Source organism: Monodelphis domestica, chromosome 5 (genome assembly GCF_027887165.1).
Source record: "Monodelphis domestica isolate mMonDom1 chromosome 5, mMonDom1.pri, whole genome shotgun sequence".
NCBI lineage: Eukaryota > Metazoa > Chordata > Mammalia > Didelphimorphia > Didelphidae > Monodelphis > Monodelphis domestica.
The window spans coordinates 284,913,821-284,939,788 of record NC_077231.1 but is presented as its reverse complement, the minus strand read 5'-3'; the positions used below and the strand labels follow the sequence as shown (position 1 = coordinate 284,939,788).

Below are 25,968 nucleotides of genomic sequence, written 5' to 3'. Positions count from 1 at the left end.
AACACCCTCCATCTTAATCTCTTATTAATCAAATCAATTAATTAATCTCTTATTAATCAATTTGTCTCTCCATTTTTGATTCTCCTTTGTTCAGTGCCCAGCTACCTAATATCTCTATACTACTGATTACCACCCTCAGAAAGATGTCCAGATCAGTCCTTTACAACTAAGGAGTCTATATAACTTTTCTCTTAAGAACAGCACACATCCAACATGTTCCAAAACACAAAGGGTGGCCATTCTCCGCCTTATTCAGGTAGCAAGCTCAAGAAGGCTCCCCAACCCCTCCTCTGGCAGGAAAGCAGGAAAGAAAGGATAGTCACTGGCCAGACCTCAGGATCCTCCAGTCTCCTCTCCCATTCCATCCTCAGAAGATCTCCAGCTTCCTCAGTTGGAGGGGAAGGAGGCAGGAAGTCCTTCAAGCCCCTTATTGGTTAATTTTGTTATTGTCCCATGTTTTCCATATCTAAGAGATCTTTGACTTAGGAACATGTCTGCCACCTCTTCACTGTGTCTCTGATCAAGCAAGTGGCACCTCCTCTCAAACTATAGTTCCCCATTACCTCTAATTGGATTGTCCAGTACTACAGACCAGATAATCCTACCATGACAGAGCACCATCGGCAGACAGTCAGCTAGCATTTATTATTTTTAAAATTTATTATTTGTTTGTTACATTATAATACCCAGTTACCAAAATAGCTTCTTCCCCCATTAGAGAAGGCATCATTTGACAAAAAGACATATCCATGTATACATAGAACAATGTCCTACTTATTCCAATTTACCAGTTCTTTCTCTGGAGGTAAACACAGAAGCCATTCTTCAAACATTATTTCTGTTACTGTGTATAATGTTCTCTTGGTTCTACTCATTTCACTCTTCATAATTTCATGTGGGTCAACTAGCATTTATTAAATGCCTTCTGTTTGGCAGTTACTATATAAAACACAAAGTATTTTTGCTTAACTCTAATCTCCTGAGGGTCTGAAACATTCCAAAGAGAGTATTTACCAAATTAGAGGATCTGAGAGAAATTCAAGGGGGTGATGGAGATCAGAGTATGGGAGTAGCTTATTAGCACAATCTTGTGATAGCATTGACCCTATCATTACTTCTCTGTTCACTTCCCAGCCAACCCTGCTATCTAGCATGTTTTGCCTTGTCAATCATTTTTCATTTGTTCTTCCAAAAGTTTGTTTTTGACCTCTCTTCCCCTTTCCACAATTATACCTTCCCTCACCTTGTGGAGCCTTGCCTCACATGGGACCTGGTTATTTCTAAATTGGGTTGTTACTATCACTTTTCCCTTTTAAACCATAGAGAAATCCCAGAAGACTTTCTGTTTCTGTAACCAGGGGTTGAACACAGAACATGCCCTACGCAACCCTCTCAACTTTCTGCCAACCACATGTGTTAGTTCAGTGCTCTGGCACTTCAGGAAGGATGAATCCTCTGGTTGCTTCTTTGATCATGTGTATGGCTTAGTGCTAAAGGGCTTTTGTACTTTGGAAAGAAGATACGATTTCCTCATTGGTCACTGAGCCAGCCCCATGAGCTAAATCTCTAGTAAAGTAGTTCTTTAAAGGGAGGAACCACTCTTAGTAGTATGTCTCTTCTTCTCAACCTGCCTACAGAGGACATGACTACCCTTCAGACTCTTGATAGAAGAGTAGAGGTGAGGACAGTGCCCTTTCTCAACTTGGCCTTGTGACTTCTACTCCCCAAAGATCAGGGAGGTTAAATTGGTCATTTCTGAGCCTAGGCCTTGCTTGCCTTGTATACTTTGTGTTTCAGGTGACAGAATATAGATCTTGAGATAGATGTCCAAGCTTGTGAGTTCAAAGGATCCTTGATCCATTGGGTAGAGCTGACATATGTTAGGGGAAATTTTTGCATCAGAGTAGATGATCACTAACAACAGGAGGAACCCACACCCTGGCCTGGGAAGCTAGTAAACAGATTTTCAGGGAAAGGTATAAAGCCAAGGTATAATACCTATTCAGTCAAGGAGTCCTGCAAACAGATGAAGCTTGATTCTCAACTTCCCAGCAGATTATACCAGTACATATGACTGTTGCTTATCTAGTCAACTTTTTTTTTTTTAATCTGTCAGTTTTCCCTTGTATTTTGTGTTTAGCATTGCTTTTGTTTGTAGGAAATAAATGCATGCCCTATACTTGCTTCATATGGTACATACCTTTCTTCTTCTCCCTGGGTGGAGAAGTTGAGGAGGGAAAGCTAAAACATGAACAAAGCATGACTGAAATTATGTCTTAAATAATTTTCCCTAGTCTTATGTGGGGGTGATAGTCATAGAAAGGGTGAGTTGTAGTATAAACAAACAGGACAATGTGAGAAAAGGGTGCTTTACTCTTCTCATTAGAGGTCACGCTTTTCTCAGGATTGAACCTGACTTTTTAGGAGAAAAAAAAGACAAAAAAAACCCCCAACACATGTAACAGGTCCCCATAGTGAGTCTCCAAGACCCAAAATACATCCCTAACGTCCTGGGCCCCCTACTTTCTAGGTTCTTTGGTTAAAGCTGCCAATTAATCATTCAACAATCATTTGTTAAGTGCCTACTATGTATCAAACACAGTGCTAGGTTTGGGGCCTACAAATGCAACAATGATACAATTCCTGCTCCTAAGGAGATTACATTCTAATGATAAGGGATTCATGAGTTTAGCTCAATGTTGTCTGTGGATGTAGGCATTTGGTACTGAGCATCCAAGACAATGAACCTGAGGTAGAAATTCCTCAGGTCCTTAGTCAGAGGATACTAAGCAAATTGAAAATAGAGCTGCTAATAATACGAAATGAAGATTAGAATACATCTGAACTAAGGTGGGCCTTAGAGGTGGACCTGAAATAGAAAGAATATTGGAACTGTGAGATGAAAGGAAAAGCCACTAAGTGAAATTATTCAACCAATAGCAATTGACCGGAAGGTCTTTTTTTTCCTTATTTAAGAGCACTGAGATGAGGGGCAATCATTTCCTGAAGCTGCTGGGAAGGGCAGGGCTTTGACATTTTTCATCGGAAGAGTAATGAAGCCTGGACTCCAGAGAGATTTGGCTAGATTGAAACACAACTACTGGCTAAATGAAAGCTGGCATCTTGCTAAGCTGAAAACTGATGAAGTCCCAACAAAAGTTGGTCAGCAAGGCACAAGCAAACAATTGAAGCCCAAGGGACTTAAACTTTAAATATGAATTCCTGTGTTGCTATTTACAAGCTTCTTGGTCTTTGTGGAGTCTGATACATCTTGAGGGCCTAACCTCTATTTAAAATATCCAAACAAACAAACAAAACAAGTAAATAGCCAGGAAATTGAAAGGGAAGAGACTTCCTTTTTAGTGAAAAGGAAAAAAAAACTCAAGTTCTTCTTTGGACCCCGTTAAACTATGTTTCTGTCATTTCTTTTTTTTCTTTCTTTTTTCTTTTCTTTTCTCTCCCCTCACTCCATCCACTCCCTCAATGTCCTCCTTCATTCTCTCTCCAACACTAACTGGAAAGGAAAAAAAGCCCTGGAAACAAATATGCAAAGTTAAACAAATTCACACATCGGTTATGTGTCCAAAAAAATTAATGTCCTAATTCTACATGTTTAATCCATCATCTTTTATAGTTGATCATTTCACTGATCAGATTTCTCAAGTCTTTCTAAGTTGCATTTTTTTAAGAATGTTATTGTATAGGGGACAGCTTGGTAGCTCAGTGGATTGAGAACCAGGCCTAGAGATGGGAGGTCCTAGATTCAAATATGACCTCAGACACTTCCCAGCTGTGTGACCCTGGGCAAGTCACTTGACCCCCATTGCCCAGACCTTACCACTCTTCTGCCTTAGAGCCAATACATAGTATTGACTCCAAGACGGAAGGTAAGGGTTAAAAAAATAAAAGAATGTTATTGTATAAATTGATCTGTTTCTGCTTACCTCTTTACTTCTTACTTCTGCAAACAGTTCATGCAGGTCTTCTCAGGTTTCTTTGAAGCTAGCAATTTTGGCATTTCTTATACATAATGATATTCCATGATGTCTATGTATCTTAAATTGCGCAACAAAAAGTTTTCTGCTAAAATATTTTTCTATGTTTGAGTCATTTTCCTTTTTTAAAGAAATATCTTTGAGGTATAGTTGATGGTGTAGTTGAGTCAAAGAGACTAGTTATACTTCAGTGATTTTGGGGAGGTATAATTATAAAATGTTTTCCAGAATGGCTAGACTAATTCACACTCCATTAACAAAGCATAAAGAGTATATAAATTGTTCTAGTTCTGCTCACTTTACTTTGTATTAGTTCATAAAGGTCATCTCAGTTCCCTTTTAAATTATAAATTTTACTAGTTCTAGCACAATAATATTTAGTCACCTTCATATACTACAATTTGCCTACCCATTCCAAAAAGGTACCCTTTATTTACAGTTCTTTACTACCACACAAAGAGCTAATATGTGTGTGTGTATGTGACATATAGATCCTTCTTCTCTTTGATTTCTTTAAGGGTATAGACTATAAGGATGATATTGGAAAGTATGTCTTGCTGCATTTGTTTAGAGATAAAAAGTGGAGAAATTGGCTTGTGAAAGAGTTTGAAACAGATCTGAGAGTGTGTCAGTTTCCAATAATGACAGTGTGTGTGGGAGGTGTAATGATTTTTCTGTGGCAGTTGCTCTCAGGGAGTGGCAGTGGCTCTCTCTCTCTCTCTGATAGTGATTCAGAGAATTTTTTTCCAATTGATTATGATAGAAAAGAAGAAGTTAATAAGCATTAACCTACTACATTCCAGGCACTGCGCTAAGCCCTGTACATATATTATTTCAATTTGTTCTTATAATGATTATATGTAGTAAGTAGTATTATGATTATGTAAACCTTAAAATTTCTTAGACTTATGAATGTTGGAAATTTCACCATTGGGAAATTTCATACTTGGAAAAAATTTCCTACTGATAGTAAGAGCTCTATTTGAATGTGAAACTCCTTGGCATGGGAGGATCCTTCTCCTCCCTACTTAAGACTACTTTAGGACAGAAACCTTTTGCTAAACAATGGAAAGGGTTTTGACCTATGCTTAAGCATAGAACAGGAAGTTCTTTGAGTCATGATTGATTTTAGAATTGATACAATAGAGATACTTGGAATGACAGAACCAGGTCTTGGAAAATACAATCTCCACCCTACTTAGAGTAACAGGATTTAGGAAGAGCTGCAGCACAGATCAAGATTTAATTATTTGAGAATATGACCTTCAACAGACATGTGCAAAGCCACAGACCTCTGGGCGGACCTGGGTTAAACTAGAGCCACCATTGGCACAGGGGAGACATCGACAGTGATTGGTAGATGTGAGAACTGAGGGGAGGGAACTTAGATGGTTTCCTTAAAGATAGTGGGGGTCTGAGGACAGAGGGAGGAGAGGTTTTTTTGCTCTGAGAGGAGGAGGTTTTGCTCTGAAGGAGTCTGAGAGGAAAGAGGTCCTGGAGGGAGAGCTCCTGGAGAGGTCTTGAAGGAGGCTGTGGAAGGAGAACTCAGGAGGAGTCAGGAGGAGAATTCTCTGGAAACATTTCTTGAAAGGAGGCTCTCTTGAAGGTGGAGCCTGAGGTTGGCATGAGAAGCCTTACCTAGAGAGATCTTGGGTAAGTGATAAAACCAACTGACTGATTTATTCATTCTTATTCCTTTCTTACTTTCTCTCTTTTTCTATTGATTAATCAGTGTATTATAAATTAAATTTCTCTATAAAACCCAGTTGGCTTGGGCATATTCATAAATTGGGAATATATTCCCTGGCGACCATCTTATATTTATATAAACCCAAGACACAGTAGAAAACATATTTCAGCGGTCATAATTGATATATATATATTTCCCTTGCTCCCAAAACATTTTAATTATCACAGTTTATGGCTCCCACTCTCTTATCTACAACTAATTAACACTCAAAACTATTTTAGATCTAACAATTACCATTTTACAGTTTAGGAAATTGAGTCAAACTGAGTTGTAGTGACTTGCTAAGGGTCACGTGGCTAGTCAAGTATGTGAGGCTGGATTTCCACTCAGGTCTTCCTAACTCCAAGCCCAGCACTTTTCTATTGTTCTACTCAGTTGCCTCCAATAGCTTAATGAGCTTGGGTTTCATCTTTTGAAAACTACCTATTCATATCCTTTAACTATTTATCATTAGATTAATTCATATAAAACCTTTTAAAAATGTATGACAAAATTTACATTTTATTTCAAATGATCTTCTTTAACACTTTAGTCATAATCTCTTCCTCTAACTATAGACCTAAAAGGTACTTTTCCCTTCCCCCCACTTTGTTTATGATGTGACATTTAATACCTAAGTTATGCATCAATTTGGAGCTTATTTTTATATGTGGTATGAGGTGTTGATCTAAATTCTGCCAGGCTGTTGTCCAGTTTTCCTAGTAGTTTTTATCAAATGGCATCCCTTCTTCTAGTAACTGTGTTCTTTGGGTTTATCAAACATTGTGCTATTATTTCATTTATTCCTGTATGTTATATTCTTAAATTCTTCTGCTGATTAACCTTTCTTTTTTTGGAACCAATATAGAAACATTTTAATGATTACTGCTTTGTAGTACAATTTGTTCTTTTACTTTTTTTAAGACTACCATTTAACCTCCAAATAATTCATAATGTTTTCTTTAAAGGCCTTTTATTAAATATAATTTTATTACATTGTAGTCAATAAAAATATATTTAGCATCTCTGCTTTTCTGAATTTTTTGAAAAATTTTATCCCACTACATATTTTGCTTTTTTAAAGGTGGTGTATATGACTTAGAAACATGTTAATGTTTTTCTCTTTCCATTCAGTAATCACTAGAAATCTATCATGTCCTTGACTTCCTTCTCATTTTGAGATGCTCTAACATAATTTTTTAAAATTAAATTAAATTTTATCTCCATATTATTCATTTTAAGTGAATAATCTTATAGAACCCAAAACCCCCAAACACATACCCAAATAAACAAATGATAAATCGTATGTTTTCATCTGCATTTCTACTCCAACAGTTTTTTTTTTCTCTAGAGATGGATAGCATTCTTTTTCATAAGTCCTCAGAATTGTCCTGGGTTACTGTATTGCTGTTAGTAGCAAAGTCTATCACATTTGATCATTCCACAATGAAATATATATAAATATATATGTACGTGTGTGTGTGTGTGTGTGTGTGTGTGTGTGTGTGTGTGCTGTGTGTAATGATCTCCTGGTTCAGCTTATTTCACTCTGCATCAGTTCATGTGTTTCCAGCTCTTTCTGAAATCATCCTGTTCATCATTCCTTATAGCACAATAGTATTTCATCACCATCAAGTACGACAATTTGTTCAGCCATTCCGCAATTGAGGGACATCCCTTTAGTTTCCAATTCTTTGCCACCAAAAAAAGAACAGTCATAAATATTTTTGTATATACAGATCCTTTCCCATTTTTAAAAATCTCTTTGGGATATAGTCCTAATAGTGGTCTTACTGGATCAAAAGGTATGCATCCTTTTGTAGCCCTTTGGGTTTCCTGCCATGGTAATTTTACTGTCTATTTCTCCCTGTAATTCAATGAACTTAATTAAATATTTAGTTATTAATTATTTATATTGATTTTTATCTATGGTGCCTTTGAGTATGATACTGTATTCCTGCTTATTCCCTTTTGTTCTATTTTTACTGTAACCTTTTCTGAAATTGTTATTGCTACTACTTCACCTGAAGCATGATAAATTTAGCTTTACCCCCTCATTTGAACTCCATGAATATTCATCTTTCAAGTGTGTTTCTTATATGACAACATAGTGTGAAGCTCAGAGTTCTAAGCCCTTGTGCTATCCTCTTTCATCATGTGAGTAAGCTGATCTCATTCATGATTGGTTCATAATTGTGTTTCCCCCTCTATCCTCATCCTTTTTTATAATGAAGACAAAGGTGATGAAAGAGGAATTTGCTTAACAATTATGATCTATAAATGATGCAATTGGTTTCAGTTCTATTGTCCCTCTCTGCTGACCTTGGAAGATCTGAAAGGACCTAAAAAGATCTGAAAAGACATGATTCTCTCCCCACTATTAACATATAAACAATTCACCCTCACATGGTCTCTTCCAAATGGTTTCCCTTTTCAATTTCCTTTCCATTTCTAAATATTGACTCAGGTATGACCTTCCAATAAGGAATGCTTAGAGGTATTCTAATTTCATTGAAGCCATTTTTTTTTCAGTTTTTCTGGATAAGATATTTTTATAAACCTTCCTCATTGTCTTTTGAAATAGTATGTTTCAATCTCTCGTCTTCTTTATAGTGACAACTACTAAGTCTCCTATGATTCTGACTGGTTCTGTGGCACTTGAAAACTTTACTTTTGGCTTTTTGCTGAGTATTTTCTTTGACATGGAAGCACTAGATTTTGCCTATGGAATTCTTGAGAGCTTTCATTTTGAGGTGTCTTTCAAGAGGTGACCAGTGAGTGCCTTCTTTCTTTTTTCAATTTGACCCCTGGTTTTATGAGATCTGAGCAGTTTTCACTGATGATTTCTTAAAATATGATGTCTAAGCTTTTTTGGGATAATGATTGTCAGGTGATCCAGTGATCTCTCTGATGTATTTTCCATGTCAGTTGGTTTTTTTTATAAAATAACATATAACATTTTTTTCTGTTTTTCAATATTTTGATTTAGTTGTAATGTTATTGTGTCCTGGAGTTGTTTTCTGTTTGGCCCATTTTAATTTTCAAAGAGTTTAGTTTCCAGGTAATTGTTTTGATAATGATTCTCCTTGTCATTTTTTCTTCCGAAGTTTTTCAGTTTGCATTTCTTGTTTATTTTCTTTGAGGTACTTTTATGGGAATTCAGATCATCCACAGACCCACAGCAGTGGATTGAGTCCCAAAGTAATCGTGAATTGGGCCTAAGTGCTGTGTGGCCCTGCCTTCTGCCATGGATACAGGCTACTATGTTACCCATCTGGGGCTCTGCTGTGGACCTTTCTCCCACTGTAAGACCAGGCTATTTTGAATTTCATATTTTACCTACCATCTGCTTGGGTTTTCAGCAATATTCCAGTAATCTTTTGTGGAGTATCTGGATGGAGAAATTATAACTTATAGGAGGAGTATGTAGTTTATAGGTGATTCTCTTTGGTTTTTCTTTTATCTGTTTCTTCTGGTGCATTTTTATAGCTTTATAGAGGTGTCTGTGGATGATCTGAATTCCTATAAATACTAACACACCATGATCTTCCCTCAATTCCCCAGAGTAAATTTTGGATAAAAAGAAATTCATGTGCAGCACCAGTTAACCCAAATCTTCTGATATTATAAATATCCTGAAATGGAGCCTATTTCCTGGTACCACCAATCTACTTGATTCGTAACACCTCCATTATTTATGTCAATATTCAGTATATCTAAAGGCAGAGAAATAATTATGCAGTCCATAGGGAGTCTGGCTTAATAAGTTTCCTTGCCTGTCCGCACTGTATTATTACTAGTAGATTATTGCTTTCTTCTTCTATGCTTTTAAATTTGATACAAGTGACTGTTCAGATAAGGAGTTCATCAACATGAAAATGAGAAGTATTTGGCAGGCTCATCCATGTTTATCTTAGAGGATTTTAAAAAATAATTATTTAAATCTTATGACTTCCCAGACAATTGCTTGTCTGAAATCTAAGGCAATGGCAGAAGAGGGAACATTTGGAGTTCTATTCAGAAATGAATGAGGATAGAGATTCAGACTACGGCTTTTGTATTTTTTTGCGTGGCATTTTTGTTTTAAGTTTCATATCCTTCATCCATCTGCAGGAGCTCTCTACATATCCTTATTTTTCTTCACAAATAATAAATTATATTTTTGTCTCAATAATAGGACTAAGAGCTGAATAATGCAACTCGGGGAGCTATGGGTATCACAAAGCACAAGATGGGAATCTTTCATGGACTTTCTCTTGACTGAAAACCTTTCATGGCTGATTCAAGTATTGTCAGATCACCATTGTATTGGAAATGTTCATATTCTGGATTTTATGGATCTTTCCAGTTCAATTCCATTGAACACGGATGAATAAATGTTTGTTCAATTATTTAATTTTGGTCTGATGATAAGAGAAATCACTTAAGATAGTACTTAATAATAACAAATCACTTAAGATAGTAAGATAGTGACTTTTAGGCTAGTAGTTTCATGAAGCAATCTCCAAGGAATAGTCTTAAGATGCTGCTAGGAAGTTTGCAAGTTGACAAGTGTCAGGCATCTCTTTTCTCTATGAATTTTCATTCAGAGCGCACTCCTTTCTTTAGGATGAGAAATATGTCTGTGCTCTTTCTTGTCAGAAGACAACAGTGGATCACCAGATATCTAGGCTTTATCATTACTGTTTATCCTCAAATCAGTTTCTTTATTTATATGATCTCTTCATCTACAGTCAGAATTTTCTAATTTCCATTGGGATTCAGTTCAGTTCATCCACCATTTATTAAGTTCTTACTATGTGATAGGCAGTAAGGATTCAGACAAAGCCAAAACACTTCTTGCTCTCAAACAGCTTTCATTTTATTTTTGGAGATACAACATACGCCTTCATATATAAAGTTTTAAAGACACAAAATAAAGAGAAAGTCATGTCAGAGTGGAACAGGGTAGATAGAAAACATTTACAAGTATAGGAATAATGAAAGGACTCATAAAAGACCACTTGTGCTGTGAATCTTGTACTTAGCATTTCTTTTGTGAATAGCAAATAAATAGCTGTCCTATACCTGATCTTTATTTTATATCATGTATCTTTCTACTCCATCCCTTTAAGAAAAACTTAAATAAGAGTCAGTAGTTTCCATATTTTCCCTGGATTTCTGAGATTGGGGTGTAAATTGGGAAAGAGTGCAAGGGAAAAAAGAGCTTCTGACCCTTCTTGTAGGTGGTCAGGTGCTCTCAATATTGAACTTGATTTTTATGCATGGCTTCACAGCTGAGATCAACAACTTAGTGTCCAAGGAGAAGATAATGTCCTAGACCCAGAAGCAGTTATTATAGTTTCATATGGAACAAATTTAGATCAAGGAAGGGAAAAAAATGTACAATTGAAATGGTCATTTTATGATGATTCATTTAAATGAAAATGAATTTTTTTCTCAGAGCCAGCAAGATTTGGGTTAACATCACCCTTCTGACAAATAATAGTGATATGATACTGGGCGAATGATCTAGCCTCTTAGTGTTGGAGACTCTAAGCCTCTTAAGAATATAAATTATAGAGAATCTGCTCAGTTACATTAGTAAAGTTTTGTCATTTGGTAGTTCTTTTTACCACTGAAAATATATATAGTTTCTATCCCCTATCCAAAAATGGAAAGTATATAGTGAAATTAGCCTCAATGATAATAAATTAGGATTAATCTGAGAAGATGGTCTGGAAGCTTCTTATCTCTAATTTTTACCTTTGAGGTGGGATGTGGCAATTCACATCCATTTGATATATCTCATTCCAGAATGTTTTTCATTTCAAGTATATTCATTTTGGGGGGAAAAGTAAACTTAAGAACAATTTCTAAGACAACAGATTGAAAAATGGAATATTGAAAACATTTACATTTTAATAAAAGGAAGATATGTTTTCATACTTTAGTGAAATAATAGCAACAACTTTTTCTTTGCTCCGGGTCCTTATAGGATGTCTTTTCCATCTGCATCCACATTAAGACTTGTTAATGGTTGTTTTTTTTTTCTTTTAATTTTTAAACATTATTTTATTTGGTCGTTTTCATACATTATTCACTGGAAACAAAGATCATTTTCTTTTCCTCCCCCCCCCCCCACCTTTCCCTCTCCCATAGCCGACGCATGATTCCACTGGTTATCACATGTGTTCTTGACTCGAACCCATTTCCCTGTTGTTGGAATTTGCATTATAGTGTTCATTTAGAGTCTCTCCTCAGTCTTATCCCCTCCAACCCTGTAGTCAAGCAGTTGCTTTTCATCGGTGTTTTTACTCCCACAGTTTATCCTCTGCTTGTGGGTAGTATTTTTTAGATCCCTGCAGATTGTTCAGGGACATTGCATTGATACTAATGGAGAAGTCCATCACCTTCAATTGTACCACAGTGTATTAGTCTCTGTGTACAATGTTCTCCTGGTTCTGCTCCTCTCGCTCTGCATCACTTCCTGGAGGTTGTTCCAGTCTCCATGGAATCCCTCCACTTTATTATTCCTTTTAGCACAATAGTATTCCATCACCAACATATACCACAATTTGTTCAGCCATTCCCCAATTGAAGGGCATCCCCTCATTTTCCAATTTTTGGCCACCACTAAGAACAGAGCTATGAATATTTTTGTACAAGTCTTTTTGTCCATTATCTCTTTGGGGTACAGACCCAGCAGTGCTATGGCTGGATCAAAGGGCAGACAGTCTTTTATCGCCCTTTGGGCATAGTTCCAAATTGCCCTCCAGAATAATGGTTGTTTTTTAAGAGAATATATAATCATATTTGGTGCATATTGTTTTTTTTTCACTATCACTTTGTACATAGACTTTCATAATTTTCTCTATTTTTCATGATTCTTTTTTATTGCACAATAATATTTCATTACATGAATCCATCACAATTCTTTTTTTTATCCATTTCCCAATTGTTGGAGATTGGATCTGGTCCAGGGGAGTTTGCTAGGAATAGACTAGCAATCTCTGTTCCAACCTCTTGTGACAGACTGCCTTTGTTTTGAAGGATTGCATGATTCTCATGCCTTATCTTGTCATTTTCATGCTTAGACATCTAAGGTACAATGATATTTGCTTCCCTTGTTGTAATTGGTCAAGTCTTGACATTTAGCTGTGCTACAATGCTTGTTTGGGCCAATCCTTAGCATTATGAATAGACCGATATGTTTGCACTGAGTCATACTTGCTTTGTGTATAAAAACCTCATCTGCAGCAGCCCCTTTGCCACTGAGTTCTGGGGGTGCTGAGCAGTGTCTGCTTTGTGGAAGCTTTGACAATATTTGTACCATTGGTATTCCAGAGTTTGGAAATCATGGACTGCACCGATGAAATGACATATTGTTTCATTTTGTGTCCTTGGCCCAATAAAACTGCTTTTATCCTTTACCAAGTGAGCATAGGGGTATGTTCCTTGGTTCAACTTGACAGCTGAGAGGATATCAGTTTGACTGATCCAATGGATGAAGTCATCACACAGTGGTCACAGGCAGACTCCTACAGATATAGGTTGTCTCAAGTTTTTCACTATTATAAATAAAATAATTATGGATACCTTTTGACCAGATATGATTATTCTTCATAAAAGAGAGCTTAACTAAGTTTGCCAAGGACCCTCATCAAAGGGTTTGCTCCCTGGGCCGCTAGTCATACTCTCATCCTCTAAAAGTAATCCAATCAGTCTATTAGTCTGCACAGACAGAGTGTGTCATTGATCTTTGCAACGTTTTACAAAATTAATTATCTTAAGATATCCTAATTCTAGTACTGGGATCATTGGGTCAAAGGGTACAATTGATCTATTAAAAATAGAATAATAACCAGGTAACTGCTCTTCAAAAATATTATACCAATTCAAATTTTCTCAACATTGTAATAGAGTGCCTGTTTCCCCCAAACCTACCAAAAATGAATTCAATCATTCAAAACATTTTAAAAATCAATCTAATAGGAATAAAGTAATATTTCAAAGTGGTTTAAATTTGCATTTCTCTGGTTAAAAAAGAATTAGAGCATTTTTAAATTAATAATTATCAATCTATATTTATGCCATAGAAAAGTAACCATTTTTATCTTTTGATTATATCAAGCACTGAAGAATGAATATTCAGTTCAACAAATGCATGTTAGGTAAGTCATATGTATAAGCACTGCTCTAGACTGGGGATACAGAGACATGAATAAAATGCTCCTACATTCAAGAGTTTATATTCTCCTGGGGGAGGTAATGTGTACAAAGAAACAGAGGTTAAGTAGTTTGAGATGGTTAAGAGAAAATCACAGTGGAGTAAAAAATGTTCCAGATTTGGAATCAGAGGATGTGGGTTTGAATTCTGCCTCTAGACTAATCACTTCATCTGCCTGAGTCTCAACGGCTTCATTTGAAGAATAAGAGTTAGATTAGGGGCCTTTTGAAGTTTCTTCCATTTTTTAGTCCTTGAGCCTATGAATTGACAATTGTGGGAAGAGCAGGGATGGAGGAAGGAGGGTGAGTCAGCAGAATCTCAAAGAATGATGAGGGTGGAGGTGAGGAGAGAGAGCACTGGAGGCATGGAAGAAACTTGGTACAGAGACCCCCAGAGCAGGTGGGAGATAGAATGCGGAATTCAGGGATTAACTAGCAGGCCAGTTTGACTGCAGAGTGAGTACTTAAGGGAGAATAAGAAGAAATGAGGCTGGAAAGGTAAACTAAAGATGGATTTAAAAAAAAAAAAGGACTTTAAATGCCAGGCAGAAGGATTTGCATTTCATTCTACAAGCAGCAGGGAAGCATCAAAGATTTTTAAGTTTGGGAAGTATGTAATTAAACCCGTGTCTTGGGAAGATTATTTTGGTGTCTGTGTGAATTATGAACTGGAAAAGGAGAAATTGGTATGAGGCACACCAAGTAGGAGGCCATTGCAATAGTCCAGGTGAGAGGTAATAAAGACCTGAATCAGGTGAGAAGGAAGTGGATGTGAGACATGCTGTGGAAATAGACTGGAAAAGTGATTAGATATGGGAAATAAGAGAAAGGGGAAAAGTCAAGGGTAACTCAAGGTAATTCTGCCTGGGAAGAGATTTGGCCTTAAAAAAACCAAACATTTAAAAGAAAAAGAAACAAAGTTTAAGATAAAGAAAAAATAAGAACAAGTTTAAAGGACAGGCCAGGGTGAGACAGATAATGGACATTAATTACTTTTGTGACTCTGTATCAGTTTCTTATCAACTCTGTGTATAAGTTTATCTGACATTTTAGCATATTTACTATAAATAGTTTATCTCCCCTCCAAAACTTGTTTCTTTTTGCCTTATCAATCAATGCTTTCCCACATTAATAAACAAGAGTAAAGTAGTGTTGGGAAATATTGGACTCAGCATAGTAGGTAGCATGGTGGGAAAAGAGAGGGGGTGAAAAGACTAGAATAGATTTCCTTCTGTTTTTGTCCAACTCATCAAATAACTGTCTCACTAAGATCTTTCTTTTTCACCAATTTGTAAGAAAATATAGAAGGTGATTGAATTCCAAGAAGAGTGCTTTAAAAGCTTCTGCCTTGGGAAGCACTTGTATTTCTTATCTATTTAAGAAATAAGACATAATTAACTGTAAAAGGAACAGTTTCATTTCATGTAAATTTTCCCTCTGTGTGTGGGAAATTTAGCTAATATATAATTAATTGCGTTTCCTGAAATAATATTGGTTTTCTCATCTTGTTAAAACAAATCATATATAAATATAAATTTACATAGTCTGGAGGTATTCTAACATAAAAACCTCAGCTGCCCCTTTTTGACTCATCCCTGTTGTAGTTTATCCCTGTTGGTCCTCATGCATATTTCCCCACCTTGTCTCTTTGTCTTGTACTCACTGGCTGTCCATGATTTCACTGATGTGGGCACTTCTCCCCAGGGACCTCTATTTTTACTGATCTACTTAATGCTTGAAGAGGAAACCCTGTTTACTTATGCAAATCAGCTCTACTGAGCAAGTTGTAGTTTTAGAAATGTGGGGTGGGGAGGAGATAGCTAGGTGGCTCAGTGGATTGAAAGCCAGGTCTAGATATGGGAGGTTCTAGGTTCAAATCTGACCTCAGCTAATTCCTATCTGTATGACCCTGGGCAAGTCACTTAACCCTCATACCCTAGCTCTTGCTGCTCTTCCACCTTGGAGCCAAAGAGTAAAAAAAAAAAAAACATTGCCTGGCAGACACTAAGAGGTTATGATTTCCTCAGTATCACTCAGCTTTGGGAGAGTGTCAGGGATAGGATTTGAATCTAGGGCTTCTTGATATTATAGCTGACTTACTATCTACAATATTGAGCTGTCTTTTTATTATTAGTTTTATTATCATAAAAGTCTCCTGAAGGAAGAACTAGAAACATTGGGCATATGTTAGGAGAGGTAAACTTCACTTCAATCCAAGGGAAAACTTGCAAACAAGTGGAGCTTTTCAAAAAATGGGAAATATTGTCTGGTGAAGTGGTGAGTTCCTCATCACTGCTTGTATTCAAGCTTGAACTTTGTTCTCATTTTGAACTTGATAACATCTGAACTTCCTTTGAATTCCATAATTCTATAATTTTTTTTACTGGACTTCCAATGATGTATTTTAAAAAATAATCTCTAAGCTTCTCATGGGTTATTGTTTTATTATTTCAAAATTCAACTTTTCAAATGGCTTCCATTTAATATCTAAATTTGGTCCTAATTCCTCTTTCTAAAACTGAATGTTTTCATAATGGATGTCTTTTGTATTCTGCCTAGCCTCCAACCTTCCTCTCCCCTTCCCCCCCACTAAGCTGCTGAATTAAATTGTGAATGGTTCACTCATGTCCTCCATGGCCAATTCCTAAAGGCCAAATTCAATAAATTTGTTTTCATGGAATCACAAAATCTTGAGTCTGGGAAGAATATCATCTAGTCCTTGCTAATTATTGAATAACTTGTTCTGGAAACTAGTCTAAGAAATAGTCAGCATGTTATGGTGAAAACAGTGTAGGACTTGGAATCAGGAGACGTAAGTTTAAATCTTGTCGAATACTTCCTAACTTTACATTGAGTATAAAGGCAGGAAGACTGGAGACTTCCCACATATTATGTGTGAAGAACAGCAGGACTGAGCTACAAACTATTACTTTGTTCAACTGGTCAGAAAAATAGCAGATGAAGTATTTATCTTTCAGTGCAAATACTTTGATTATTTAGCAAGTGATGAAAGTTTAGACATTCCCCCTTTTTAAAGAAGATGAGAAAAATAATAATATTTCAGGAAATGCAATTAATTCAACCTACTAATTTCTTCATGTGTAAACTGTGGAAGGAGGGAGTGAGATGGAAAAGTGGTTTTCAGGAAGACATGAGTTCTAATCTGATCTCAGATATTTACTGTGTGACCTTGGACAAGTCACTTACTCTATCTGTTTCCTCATCTATAAAATGAGCTGGAGAAGGAAATGGAAAACCACTCCAGTGTCTTTGCCAAGAAAACTCCAAATGGGATCACAAAGAAATTCAGATGTGACTGTAAATCACTTTCACACAAATGTGGAAAACAGAATTTTTGAAAGCACTTTACAGGATTGTTGAAAGCACTTTGTTAGCCTTATGCACTATGTGAATGGTCCAAACCTGTGGGAAGATCTCTCCACAGATACAGATTGGCAAAACTCAGTTCAAGTGCCCTTTCCAACTGTAGACTTTCCCCCTTTCCTTCCAGTGCTAAGTGCCTCTAACCCTGAAATGATACTGTATTGATTTTGTACCTCATTCTATATTTAGTGTCTCTGCTGGATAAAATGTAAGTTCCATGAAGGTAGACACTGCATTTCTCTTCTCTTTGCCTTCCTAGCAGCTCTCACTCAGCACTCAGTATAAATGTCTGTTAATTGATTAAATAACACAAGGTCTTAGATGGTTGCCTAGAGACACTGAAAGGTCATGTGACTTCTCTTGGTCATTAGCTAGCATCCCAAGCAGGGCTTAAGTCTTTCTGACTTCAGGCAGACCTTAAATCCATTATGTGTTCATAGCTGCAGGGATTTAGAGATGGAGGGGGGTTATCTAGTCCAATCCCTTTATTGAACAATTGAGGAAACTGAGGCCAAGGGAGTTTAAATTACTTTTCTTAGGTCACATAATCAGCAAATGGCATAGCCAGGAGCTGATTGCATTTCTTCTGACTCCAAATCCAGTATTGTACCATGTACCATTGTACCATGTTGCCTTCATATGTCCTGGTTTTGTTGTTTAGTCATTTCAGTTGTGTCTTACTCGTCATGACCCCATTTGGGGTTTTCTTGGCAAAAATCATGGAGTATTTTGTCATTTCCTTCCCCAGATTTTTTACAGTTGAGGAAACTGAATCAAACAGGGTTAAGCTACGTGCCCAGGGTCACATAGCTAATAAGTGTCTGGGACAAGATTTGAACACAAGAAAATGAGTCTTTGTAACTCCAGGCCTACCACTCTATCCACTACCCCATGTAGCTGCCCTATTACCTCTTCTTAAACACTATATAAATGTGTTTTATTATTATCTAGGCAACCTTACTTATACTTATCAACATTCATGAACATTTAGATTTAACACAATTATTCCTTCCCTTAATTTAACAATTTCCCTACTTCCATTTGTCTTTTCCATTCCTCTCATTGATTTATTCAGGTGGACGAAAATAAAATAAATTCTTATTACTTAACTTCTTCACATGTGAGCCTAGAATGGCCTGCTACAGAGAGATTTTGTAGTACTTTTTCCTACAAAATGCTTACCCTAATACTTCCCAAGTTCATGAAGTCAAAGAAATGGGGAAAAAGATGGATTAGTCTTTGGGCAAGTGTACAGCAAATGAACAAGTCATGGATTACATTGGGATCCATCTATATCAGTGGAAATTCCCAGTGTAGTGGGGGACCACTTTGAGAAAATCTGTGGAAGTTCATGGATAAGAACTGCACAAGATAGCAAATACTTCTGAGATTCTATCTGCATTATTTGTGACAGAATCCACATTGATGAGACCATAGAGACATTGTAGTAGCTGGTATCCTTGGAAACACCTCTTAGGTAATATCTCCCTTATATGGCTTTAGTTATTCCCACCCACCTGTCCCTTGGCCTTCCTGGTTTTCTTCCTGCTTATGAAATATCCCTTCAAAAATCATGTTATTATCTACAAAATCCCTTTGGACTAAGGTTGAATCTGTACACAGTGATTCAGAGTGGAAAAATGAAAAGCACCAGTAATTAAAACCTAGACAGAGATATATAAAGTGTTACTCTGCCTCTGTTTACACAACAGATGGCCAGTGGAATCCTGGGTAATCTGTGAGCCTTCATGAATGAAATCAGTTACATTTAGGGAAGCTATTTCATGCTAGGAAATATAAAAACAGTAGCAATTGTACAGATGTATGGAGTGAATCTAATTACGCTGGCACAACAGGGTGGTTTCTGGACAAATGGGACTTTGGTAGATTTATATCTCATTGCCTAGCTTTTGCTTGTAGATACATCAATCTTTAGGAGATTTCTGGAAAGTTCTTTACCATAACTAATATACTTGTTTATATTATGATGCTAATATAACATCACTTCACAAACATATCACATCAAATCATTTTATGATTTGAAACCTGATCACCTAAGTGTTTATTAGAACCAACAAGGTTTCTACCCTCTTATAAAGGTAATTGATGCTAGCATCATGATTCTATCTCAGAATTCATATCCCTAAGTCACACTCACGCAGGCTTTATTTATTTGCTTATTTTGGCTTTGTTTTGTAATGATATTACCACTTAAGGAGAAAATGAAGATTTTTTTTTTTTATATTTTAGAAATCCACGTAGCTTGTGCTAGTTAAATGCCAGAGAAAATTATCTTTCTTCTGTTCTGGATGATGATACACAAATTTACAAAGTGAGAAAAATTTCTCCCCCCATTGGAATGTTGTGAAATATATTTTTAAAAGGAAGTGTCAAAGCAGGAAGAAAGTTGGTTTGCAGGCTCACACATTGGGTTCCCATATTTTCTGGTGTCATAAATGATGTCACACTTTTTAGCAAGATTCCAGAGGGTGTAGAGGCAGTCACATTAATCCACTAAAATGTGGGTCAAATCTCCTTACAACTAATGTGCCAATGGAAACCTCTGTCCAACAAAAAAGATTTCCAAGTCCTAGCCAATAATCCACTTATTTCAAAATATACTTGTTGGTATGAGTAAAATTCTAGTACAACTAAAGAACCCCCTTAGAATTCTTTGTAATGAAAACTGGTATGTACTTGAGTCAAATTTTTTTGCATAATACTGTTAGGGTGGGGTACCAAATTATACCCTAACTGTCAAGCATGAGGCTTTGACTGTAGGTAATGTTATGTTTCAGGGCACACAATTTGACAAAAGTATAATCAAAACCATAGTAACAGTTAGTTGGCACAGTGGAAAGAGCTTGAGTCTGAATGTTGGCTCTGCCTTTTACCATCTGGGTAAGTGAGCGAATTGATTTCATCTTTCTAAATTTCAGGCTCCTCAGCTGAAACCAAAGAGGTTGGACTAGAAGACCATCAAGAACCCTTCTAGCTTTAGAGCTAGGATAGTTTAGCCTCACCTTTGGGACTATTTCCCCCAGCCTGTGCACTCATATTTCATCCCTCTTGCATGTCTGATACCTCACTAGATTCACACTTTTCAGTTAGGAGACATCAATTAGTTCCCCCAACTTTCCCTTCCCTTCCCTTCCCTTCCCTTCCCTTCCCTTCCCTTCCCTTCCCTTCCCTTCCCTTCCCTTCCCTTCCCTTCCCTTCCCTTCCCTTCCCTTCCCTTCCCTTCCCTTCCCTTTTCCTTCCTTCCTTCCTTCCTTCCTTCCTTCCTTCCTTCCTTCCTTCCTTCCTTCCTTCCTTCCTTCCTTCCTTCCTTCCTTCCTTCCTTCCTTCCTTCCTTCCTTCCTTCCTTCTCAAAGGGCATGTACTAAGGTTGTACAGTAAAAACAGGTCCATGGGAGAATGGGTTCTAAATGTGGAGCACATATGTGGCTAAACAGGAAACACTCATGAATTCTACTTAATGGAAACCTTTTCTTAAGGTGTTATTACATTCATTTTCCTTTTGAGTATACCAATCCTCAGAGATCCATGGTGGTATAACTATTAAGTGTCAGAAGCAGCACTTGGACCCAGGCCCAAGTCTGAGTCCACACTGGACTTGAAATTTAGTTTGCTTACTTCTTATACACAGCCTGCAGGCATCCTCTATTGTTTCCCTTTTGGGGATATAGTTATGCTGCCCCCTGACCCCCCTCCCAGGTGTCCTTCAGGGATGAAACCCATACTTGAGCCAAAGAAGCATGTATTGTTTGAATAGAAGGTAGTTTTCCTGTATTTCAAAGCTTCTGTGTTGTGAAAAGAGAGTGGTGACACAGAGGGAGTGGCTAGGATTCCAGATTTGTAGTCAGATGACCTGAAGAGTCCAAGCCCTACCATTTACTACCTTTGCTACTGCTAGTAATTCTCTTCACCTCTTAGCGTCTCATTGTTCTTATCTGTAAAATGAAGGGACTGGAGGGTCCTCTCCAGGTTACAAGATTTAAGATCTCGTATTGCTGGTGATCCTGCCTCATTGTGAGTATGCTCAGGGTATGTGGTAATAGATCTCCTTTTGACCATTTGCACCACTGCACTAGTGCAATGACTCTTAAAATCTGGGTTGTTATAAGACTGAGTTGGGTTGTTTGAGAGAATGTAGGGGATAGGCACAGCTAGGTGGCTCAGTGGATTGAGAACCAGGTCCTGGGTTCAAATCTAGTCTCAGATATTTCCTAGCTGTGTGACCTGGGCAAGTTACTTAACTCCAATTGCCTACTTCTTACTGTTCTGCCTTGGAACCAATACTTTGCATTGGTTCCAAGACAAAAGGTAAGGATTAAAAAAAAAAAGTATGTAGGGCTGAACCTCATGAATCCTTATCTAATTTCTGTTTTCTTAAGCTCCTGGGTATCCATATGCATCCTGTCCAGACAGGCCCTTGCCAAATGATGGAAGGAATCATAGTCTTCATAAGACACTTGTTTATTTTGCAGATAAAATAGTAAAATAGCCCTTTTGTCATGTATATATACTATATTTTGTTAAAAGGTATTTTATTTTCCCAATTACATGGATAACAATTTTCAACATACCTTTTCTGAAATTTTAAGATCCAAATTATCTCTCTCCCTCCCTTACCTCCCCCTTTTTGGAGATGGTAAGCAATCTGATCCAGATTATATATAAATTATCATGCAAAACACACTTCCATATTGGTCATTGTTATAAAAGCCCACTCATATAAAATCAACCCCCCAAATAAAGCCATAAATAAATTGATGTGAAAAAATAGCATGCTTTGATCTGCATCTGACTCCAATAGTATTTTCCCTGGAGGTGGATACCATTCTTTGTTATAAGTCCTTCAGAATTGTCCTAGGTCATTGTATTGCTGAGAGTAGCTAAGTCTTTCACAAATGATCATCATACAATATTGCTATTACTGTGTAAAATGTTCTCCAGGTTCTGCTTATTTTCCTGTTTCAGTCCATATAGATTTTTCCAGCTTTTTCTGAAATCATCTTACTTATTGTTTCTTATAACACAATAGTGTTCCATCACCAACATATACCACAATTTGCTCAGCTATTTCCCAGTTGATGGATGTCCCCTCTATTTCTAATTCTTTGTCACCGTGAAATGAGCTGTTACAGATATTTTTGTACAAGTAGGTCCTTTCTTCATTTTTTATGATCTCTTCAGTATATAGATGCAGTAGTAGTACTACAGGATCAAGGTGTAAGCACAATTTTATAGCCCTTTGGGTATAATTCCAAATTGCCCTTCAGAATGGTCTGATCACTTAACAATTCCACCAACAATGCATTAGTGTCCCAGTTTTGCTACAGCCCTCCAGTATTTATTATTTTCCTTTACTGTCATCCTAGCCAATCTGATAGATGTGAGGTGGTACCTCAGACTATTTTTTTCCTTATCAGGTTGAAATTTAAATTTGGGATATGACTCTAAAAATTTCCAATTGATTAATAAATAGTTCATGTTTAAATTTTATAAAATGAATTGGCGTGGAGTAGATGCCTCAAGGGCCCCTTCTAGCTCTGGTCTGTGATCTCCATAGTATAGCAAAGTGCATCAAGTGCTATCCCTGGAACAAATCTGTGAGGTGGGCAATATAAGTATTGTTATCCCCATTTTCCAGAAGAAGAAACTGAGGCAATGAGTAGCTAAGTGAACTTGTTACATTGGGTTGTACAGTTAGGGAAAAATCTGAGCTAGGAGTCTGAACCCTTATGACTCCAAATGCTGGGTTCAAGTTCTGCCTCTGACATAATGACTGTATGATCTGGGGTAATTCACTTAACCCCTCAGTGCTCCAGGCAAATTTCTAAAAGCACAAATGACAGAGAAGATGCTGGACTGCACTGGTATAAAGAATTGCTTCCATTTACTTATTTCATAGTATGAAAACTCCAAGGAATGAACTATTAGAAATGAAATCACAGATTTATTTATTTATTTTTCCTATGGAATTCTCACCAGAGGTTTATTTATTTTTCAGGATAAAAACAAAAACAATAAGAAGGCTCTTGCTGAATTTTGTTTGTTTAAAGCAGGTGTTTAAATTTAGGACTAGCCCCTGAAGGTTTCCAATTTACTAATAACAATAGCTTCTGAGTGAGGAACCTTTATGAGTTGTAATTAGTCATTTATACTGTCTTCCAGAAGGGTCCTGGCTCTGGTTTGATTGGATGGCAGAGCTAAATATTGCAAATTATTTCCTTTTCTTTGTGTAAGGTCAGACATGTTGCCAGAGGCTTCCTGATCAAGTCCATTGATTTGACAGCTAAATAATGAATAAGGAAAACCTTCCTTAAGGCTTGAAACATTTCATCATCTTGCTTAGACATTCCTTACTCCAACTGTCATTAGAAAAACAATGCTGGGTTAGGCTCGGGATGTCCAAAGAAACTCTTGACTTCATTTTCTAAATGCCTGCTGCTAGTGTTCCTGACAATATCAATCTCATTGCCAGCTAAGCAGGAATAATTGCTGGGATTGCATAAGCAGGAGATTTAAAGAGTGAACCTGGAGTGACTGAGGAGAACCAAGGTTTCTCTAAGTGGTCTTTTGATCACTTTGATGAATAATATGAAATGATTGCTCCAAGCACAGTGTGTTAGAACATTAGACCACTTGGGTTTGAAGGGTCTGAGAGAGTAGAGATATGTGGGATTTAGAACTATGCCACTAGAAATGGATGAGTGATTTATGATGTGGTGAGGTTTAAACTGCCCTAGAGAACAAGTTTAAGATAATTTAACATTGCAGAAAATATTCAAGTTGGAGTACAATATAAGAAGGCATGCTGATTACCATTGAACTCAGAATCACTTCTTGAGACTGGATTGTACCTACAGAAACTCAACAATTGCTCACTAATTTTTAAATCCTCTAGGCAAGTATATATTTTTGCAACTTATTTGCATATTTAAAATTGGTCAAGAGACTATAGAACCTCCTTTCCCCACTCCAACCCCTTTGTGGTTATCTTGTGTTTTTTTTCTTGACAGGATGGACAGATTTTTTAGTCAGAGAACCTGTATTCAAATCCTTACTGCTGCTTACTAGTTCTATAAACTTGGACAGGTCACTCAACCTCTTTGCCATTTGGAAAAAGAGAGGAATTGGGCTAAATGACCTTTGAGATCATCTAAATTTATGATCCTTTGGTTCTTTGTGTTTGACACTATTAAGGCTATTCCTTTTAGATTCCAAGTTTAGAGAGAAGGCAGGAAAGGAAAGGTCTGGAATGATCAGCACAAGTCCTCTTCAGTTGAAGGATTAATGCTTCTTGATGCCATCATTAGCTTCATCATGGTTCACAATGTTCAAGATGGTCCTACTGCCAGTTTCCATATCCTAGCACCAAAATTGTGGCCTGAATTGTTGCTTCGGAGCCTGAATTCAGAGACAGCGTGGTTCATTGTATAGTTTTGGTCTTTTTGGAGTCAAGAAGACTCCAAAGTTCAAGCCTTACTTTTTACACTAACTAGTTGTGTGACTACAACATTAAACTCCTTGAAGCACCAATTTTATCATCTGTAGGTAGGGGGTTGGGAGAATTGGACTAGGTGGAGTAGAAGTTTCCCACCTAGTTCTTGCTCCATGATACTATGAATCCCCCAGGGATAACTTGCTGAAATATCACATTTGACATCTACAAATTCCTTGAGGGCAGGAAATATTTTGTTTTGGTATCACCTACATGTAGTAGAACTTAAACCAAGGAGCTGTTTAATCAATGTTTATTGCATTGAACTCTCCTCCTTCACCAGGCTTCCCCCAGCTCCAAGGGCATTCAATAGCTATTTCAATGGACTATCCATCAGCAAGAAGAGAAGGTGTCTTTCCAAACTTACAGAATAATGATATAGTGAAAGAGCAGACATTGAAGGTGATCTTAACCAACATCTTTTGCTAGATTCTCTGATGACTACTCCCTGGAAATTTCTTCCAAATATCTGGGAGGCACCCTGGTTTAGGGGTCTAGAACACTTGCTCTGGTCAAGGGGAATGGATTCAAATCTCACCTCCGCTGCTACCTGTAATAGTTGGCAAGTCACTTAAGTTTCCTTGGTCCTAGTTTCTTCATCTGTAAAATGAGGGGTTTGGACTAGATGGTCTTGGGGCAACCATCTAGTTCTAGATTTATGTACTATGAGAAGAACTAGATTGTTTTTTAAAAACCCCTTTTGAAAGTTTCATATTTTTCAGCGCCTACCTGCACTGTGTAGGCGCTCTGAGACGGTGGCAAAGCCAGTAACTAGTAGAATCATAGATTTAGAGCCTTGGCTTCCTTCAAGCTCCAGCTAAAATCACATCTTTTCTGAAAAGCCTTTTTTTCCCAGCCCCTTTAATTCTAGTGCCTTCTCTATCTAGACTTTGAGATGGGGTGTCTTTTGTGGCTCCCTCTTTTTTTTTGGTATTCCCAGTGATTAGCTTTGTGCTGAGCATTTTAGGCAATTAAAAATGCCTACTGACAGACTGGGAGTGCCCCGGAGGGCTTTGTAATCCAGTCCTCTCCTTTTTCAGATCCGTGGCTTTCCTCGGCCAGGGTCCTGGATGTAGAACTGGTATGGTTCCCAGGGACCATCTAAAATCCCTCCCCGCCCCCACCCCAACCCCTTTTACTGA

At 37.2% G+C, this 25,968-nt stretch overlaps 1 protein-coding gene across 1 annotated transcript in view; it reads left to right on the top strand.

Annotated features, from left to right (window-relative positions):
- Window positions 1-5,441: 5,441 nt before the first annotated feature.
- The window catches only part of TMEM108 (transmembrane protein 108), a 414,040-nt gene continuing 393,513 nt past the window's right edge, over window positions 5,442-25,968 (top strand). Inside the window, exon 1 of the mRNA XM_056800233.1 lies at window positions 5,442-5,648. The gene's annotated coding sequence lies outside the window, so the exon portion shown is untranslated. The remainder of the gene's footprint in view (window positions 5,649-25,968) is intronic.